A 7098-nucleotide genomic window follows, 5' to 3' on the forward strand; every position below is an offset into this window, starting at 1 on the left:
TCTCCAATGATTACAGCAATTCTCCAGTTTCTATCGGAGATATTGAAATGCTATTCATGTTATGACCTGTAATTGCAAAATAATAGTGACATAGCTAGTGTACTATCTCTTTAATATGAAGCGATTTGTATATAATCTAATAAATTAAAATTTAATGAATAAGAATCCTTCCATTTTTTCCAGCACCATCCAATAGAAAGATGACTTTACTAGCTGTCTAAGTATTTTAGACATTTTGCAGTGTTAGTCTTACACTAGAGATAGGGGATATTCATGTATAATATTTTGATGCAACCAGTCACTTAATCATTTTTATTTATTTAATTATATAGTTATATATTATTTCTGAAAAGATTTGTGGAAGCTAAAAGGGAAATATATTTTCATAAAAGATAACATAAATTTAAACTGTAGCATAAATTTGGCTGTAATTATTCTAACATTCTGACATCCAAAATGAAATATAAAATATAGACAATTACAGAATTCACAGTGTCCATAAAATTAAACAAAACAATTGGTCTGAAGTGTACTTATTCCTAGAACAAAAAATAAAACAGAGCTAGTTTTCTCTCCAGGTAGATTCATAAAAAGATTATTATGTTTTGTCGATAGATGCTATCATTTCAATGACTATGCAGGCGAGTTCTGGAATAGTTCTTTTTTCCTGATGTTTCTTATTTTCTTATACCTTAAATGAAGTGTTTTTTTTTTTGCTAAAAATAATCAAACAGAAAGATACATAAATTTTAAAAATGAAAGAAAAACATTTTATTTTTCCCTGCCCCACCACACAATTTGAAATATTACTTTCATTGAACAAGAAATGTTGAACTCTGTTTCATTTCATAGATCTGTTTATTCTGGCAACACCACCATATAATTTAATAAGACTGTTTCTTAGACTACATTTCAATAAGGCTGGTGATAAAAGCATTTCTGCATGAATGACTATCAGAGAGGGAAGCAATAAATGTGATCTAGGTACCAGATTTTCTGTTACAACCATCTAAGAATTCATTTTAAAATGTCTAGAAAAGTGAGAAGACACCTTCATGGCTACTGAGAACTAGTGATGTCAGGGGAATAAGAGAAATGAAGATTTTCCACTGATAATTCAGCCTCCAGCCCACAAATTCACATGGAGAGGCAAGGGAGCAGGCCTCAGAAGAAACCTTCATGGCTACTGAGAACTAGTGATTTCAGAACTAGTGATAATTCAGCCTCCAGCCCACAAACTCATGCGGTAGGAACTTTCAAGCCTCCTGTCTCTGTCTCTGTCTTTGTCTCTCTCTACCTCTGTCTCTGTCTTGTCATTTATTTGTAATTTTTCCTTCTTAAAATTTTTTAAGGTAAAGCATTTTCTGGGCTTTCAACCCCTCCTCTCCCTTTATCTTGTTAATTATCCCCTTTCCTCCCAACCCAGGAGAGGCAAGGAAGCAGGTCTCAGAAGACACAATCAAGGCTCCTGAGAACTAGTGATTTCATGTGGAGCGCTTGCATGTCACGCAGTTTTCTAATTTTTGCTTTTTAAAAATAATAATAATAATTTTTAGGGTTTTTTTTTAAGTTTTTTTCTTCTTTTTTTCTCTTTTTCTTGGTTGTTTTTGTTGCTTTTGTTTCTCTCTCTCAGTTTCCTTTTTTACATGCTCCTGGATGTTCAGATTGAACTTCAAGTTTGGGAAGAAACACACTTTCAATCAGATGACTAGAAATCACCACAGGACCACAAGAAATATGGGAAAGCAAGAAAATAACATACCTCTTCTCCAAGGGAAAAGAATAACTCCTCTTCTTCCACAGACAGTTCAATGGAAATCATGGAAATGTCTGATAAAGAATTTAGAACATTTATAATGGTGAAGCTAACAGAGATGGAAGAGAAGAGAGACAATGAACTGCAAAAGAAAGAGGAAAAAGGAGCTGATGAGTTCCAGGAGGTGAGGACATTCTTGCAAGATCTAAAAGAGGAATTACACACTTTACAAAAGAATCAAATGGAACTGTTAGAGATGAAGACTATAATAGAGGAAGTCAAAATCTCTCTTGAAAGTATTAAAAGCAGACTAGATCATACAGAAAACAGAATCTCAGACATAGAAGAGAAAATTGCTGGCCTAGCGAAATCCACCACAAAGACTGAGAAAATTGCCCAAAAATTTGAGAATAATATATGAAAAATACTAGATACCAGCAAACGTCCAAACATCCAGATAATTGGCATCCTAGAAGGCAAAGAGACTCATAAGGGCATTGATAATATATTTCATGAAATCCTGCAAGAAAACTTTCCAAACCTAGAGAGGCACTCAAAGATCCAGTCCCAAGATATACAAAGGACCCCCCCAATAGAATCAACCCAAGAAGATCTTCTCCATGACACGTTATAGCCAGACTGACTAAAACCACAGACAAAGACAAGATACTAAGATTGGCAAGAGAGAAACAGCAAGTTGCCTACAAAGGCTATCCCATTAGACTAACAGCAGACCTCTCATTGGAAACAATGTGAGCAAGGAAAGAATGGGAAAATATATTCAAAGTGTTAAGAGAAAAGCAATTTCAACCAAGAATACTGTATCTGACAAGATTATCCTTCATATGGGAAGAAAAGACAAGGATAATTTCAGATATACAAAACCTGAAAAAATTTATCAACACCAGACCAGATCTCCAAGAATTTTCAAGGGAGTGCTATTCCAGGAAAATTAAATACAGACACATGGAAATAAGAGTTCAAAAACTAAGAAAGTGGCCAACTTAATTATACACACACATCTGGAGTTGAATATTATATCCCAGAATTTAGTTGGGAAGATTAGACCACATAGATTAAGTACATGAGACTGAATTGGTGAAATAGCATTTAGAAATTGTGTGATCAATAAAATGTGGGGAGAAAGGAACAGAAGACAACTGTAGACACCAGTGATAGTGTGAGAAGAGGGTGGGAAAGGGCAGAAGGTCAGACATAGGGGTATATAGATATAGATATATATACACAAACACATATGAAACTAGAAATAGAAAATTATTGATGATAGCATGCATGATTAAGCCACCATGCAGTATATTCTCGATAGGAACCCACATTTTGTATGTTGTGATAATTCTTAGGGGATGAATGTAAGTTAATTAATTAAAAAAAAATGTTTCGTGAAGAAAAAAAAAAATTGCATGTCCTCACTTAATATAAAATGAGTTTCTGCACTCTATGACTGAAACTGAATGACTAAAAGATATAGAAACAATGTAAATGGTTGTTAATACCAGATATAGTGCAGGAAAAAGCGTGGCTGAAGGAATACAGTCTGAGGAAGAATATTAAGAAGAAAAATGGAGAGGCAAAGCATTAATGGGACAAAAAATGAGGTACTATCTGTTGAAGATAACTTTATATAGTATTATCAACTGGACTGGGGAGAAATGTAAACATGCTGGAATATTCACTTTGCAAACTAAATGATGTGTTTGAATGTATAAAAGTACCTTAAATAAAATAAGATAAATAGATAAATAAATAAATATGTCTAGAAAAGTATATGTAGCATATGTCATTCAAAGAACCCCCCTAATTCTCTTATTCCCTTAATATTAGTTAATATCAGTTGCAGAGTTAGCAAATATTGAATGGTGGAGAGCCCAAGATTATTTTATCTAGTAATTGTCTACAATGTAGCTGTTAAATATTTGCTATTAGGTTAGAGTCATAGGCCTTACCAGTTACAATTTAAGGGTATAGGTTTAATGTCATTTATTAAAATTGCAATATGGATTCACTCAAAATAGTAGGGTACTGACTCTCTCTGAGGGGAGTTGAGTGTACCTCCTCAAAGAATTGAGCTCCCTTCAATAACCTAGCTGAATGGACTTCAATGTATAGAGGATTGAGTGACCAAGACCTCAGGGTTGTGCCCTATGGCTCCAGTTACCTGGTGGTAAGTATCATGTCCATTTGATTTTGGTCAGTAACTAAAGGTTCAGAAAAAGGGAAGAGATCGTTTGGTACAAACATTCAGGTCTATTGGAATTCTCATTTCTCAGTAAGAATAACTTCATTGGCAATTTATTTATATCAAAAATCTATTCTATGCTTTGAAAGAACGTGTCAGAATGCTTAGCAAGATGGACAGATCAGGTTCTTCTGCTCTTCTGGAGTTTATATTCTGTTTGTAAAGCATTATGGTGCTTGAAACTGGGCTTTATCTTTGGAAAATTATCTTTTTACTGGAAATTATAAGACTAACGACAAGAGGAACTGAATAGAAACACTATAATCTAGTTTTGGTACAGTCATTTCTCATGACAATACAAAGTTACAATTTTAAAGTTGCTATGCAGGTGTACTGGGATTGAACAAAAACATGGGTAGCAGATGGTGAGAATCAGGTTTTACATTATAGGAGATTACTGATAAAGAAAGAGGTAAAATAAACTCTTTCATAGTGGAAAATACATGTAGATATAAATTCACTTTTTGCTTAATAAAAACCAAATGTAGATATAAAAATACTTATGTAGATATAAAAATACTTTTAGATAGCTGTATAAACATGGTTCAGTATACATACATACATTTCTACTCTGTTCACTGAGCGGGATTATAAGCAAGTATACCTCAATAAGAACAAGCACACTCAATGTTCAGATCTTGATTTTTCCTTCTTCTTTTTAAAAAAATTTGTCAGAGGGCACATGTCCTCACCAAAGAGCACAGGAAGAGAGGGAGATAGGGAAATGGAGAAAGTATCTCCCAATGGAGCATGATTGCATCACAATCCCTTCTCCTCCATTTCTCCATTTTTAGCTTTGGGGCTAGAATTCTAGCCTTGTGATCAGCCATATGAGATCTAGTTGACTTAGGCCACAAGGCTGGCCCTTGATTTCTAATGCCATTCTACAATGAAGGAAACCAGAGTTTTTTGGAGAAAAAGCTAAGGCAGAGAACATACAAGATGAGCCTGGAGCATCTTCATAGTACCAGAAAGTAATGCAGTGTTTAAAAAAACAAAAGGATATCAAAGGACACAATAGCTAAACTAAAAGAGTTTTTGATGGCCAAAGTCAGAAAAAATTGAGAAACAGCAACAAATAGTAATGGATTATAATTCAAAATAGTAAATAGATATTAATGAATACATAATAATATAAATGATAAAATAAATAAATGAATGGGGGAGAGAAGACAAACTTCTGGTAGAGAAGAACAATTTAGGTAGATGCTTACCTCTCACAGAATTGGAGCTTAGCACATCACCCCTTGAGGATAAACTGTGCTTAATGACCTTCTTCCAAATAGAATTGTGATGCAAAGTGGAAAAGGGGCAGGGGGTTGAGTATATCTTTACACTAAAGAAACCCAGGAAGCACTGCCTTCATCCTAATGATCAAGGTTAGTATGATCAGGGCTGGCTCTGTGTGGTGCAGTTGTAAGCACTGCTCAGGAGAAGCCAGATCCCACATGGCCCTCACCATTTGAATCTCCAACCTCGACAGCATGAAGCACACTGGGCATGCATGGGTGTCCGAGATTGGATGAGCTGGGGGAGTGGAGGAAGGGGATTGTGGTGTGACCATACCTTCTCTCATTTCCACATGTGTACACATGAGCTCTATCATGAATAAAGAACAAAATTAAATTTCAGCATCATCTGTGTTGCTATCACATTGATAGCAGGTGCCCTTGATATGACGTGATGAGAATGGCACTTTACTTCTGTGTTATTCCTCCTCGAACCCCAATCTAACCAAATGTCAGAAAAAAACCTGAATTGAGGGACATTCTAAAAAATATTTTATCAATGATTCTCAAAACTGACAAAGTCATCAAAAAGTGAAGATTTGAGGGGACTGGCAGGTGGCATGAGTGCTAAGGTGTTGTACACTCCCACATAGTCCACCACGGTTCAAGTCCTGGACCTGGTGACTTGCTTTCTCAGTTTCCTTCTTTCTCTCTCTGTGCCTCTCTTTGGTCAAATTAAAAAAAAAAAAGAATCAAAAATAAAATTAAATAAACATTTTTTTTAAAAAGTGAAGATTTGAGAAACTTATATATCAGAGGAGAAACTATTATAGATCAGAAGAGGGTAAAGAAACATGATAACGACACAGTATTTAGTATCTTGGTGGCAATAGAACAGAAGAGGATATTCAGAAAAACTAGTGAAATTCAAATACAATGTGGAGTTCTTCGGTTACTAGTAAAGTACTAATGCCAATGTTTCTGTTGTCAGACATATACCACAGCAGTGTAAGATGTCAGCAAGAGGGAAAACTTGATGTGGAGTATGTAAGAACCCTTGGAACTACCTCTGCAACTTTTGTGTATATGTACAATTATAGTAAAAACACAATTTCAGCTTTTTAAAAAATTGGGTTTATGATAAAGTAACTGAGGGGTAGAGTGTAGGGATGTGTTTGGAGAGAGACCCTGAAGATGTAGAGACATGCTCTGAGCAAACATCACCTGTCCCTTTTGGCTATGACAGGACTTTGCAGCTTGTCCTCTCCTTGACCCTTACTACAAGCAGAGTAAAAGGTGGAATTTTCTTCCTTTCTTTCTTTTTTTCTCTCTCTTTCTTTCTTTCTTTCTTCCTTTTTTTTCTTTTTCTTTTTTTTGCTTTCAATAAGAAATTTCCTTGTTTTTAAAAAATCCAAAAGTTGGCACTGTCCAGAAACTTTTAACAGGTTTATTTATAATTGTTATAAAGTTGAACTGCTGAAACTTGTTCACCGAAACATTTTGACTTGTATTAATGCGTCACATCCCTGCATTTATATTAAAAATCCACACACAAGTGAAAATGGAAAAACTGTCAATACCTGATTTCTGCCCCCTATTTTCCACTCGCAGTCATATACTTAGGAACCTTTTGACCCTATTAGATAAAAATCTAATGTTCAGAACTACCAATAACAGGAAGAAGAGAAAAAAAATTTTGAGAATGAAATGTTTCCCATCATAGTGGATTCTTAAGCATGCTCTCCACATATGCGGCATGCTAGCTGGATGTCTTTTGGCATAATTGTTACACATGAGGCACGGATAGCACACAGGTTGTTATCTTCAAAAAGGCCAACCAAGTAGGCCTCACTTGC

Source organism: Tupaia chinensis, unplaced genomic scaffold (assembly GCF_000334495.1).
Source record: "Tupaia chinensis unplaced genomic scaffold, TupChi_1.0 Scaffold142961_1, whole genome shotgun sequence".
In the NCBI taxonomy this organism is placed as follows: domain Eukaryota; kingdom Metazoa; phylum Chordata; class Mammalia; order Scandentia; family Tupaiidae; genus Tupaia; species Tupaia belangeri.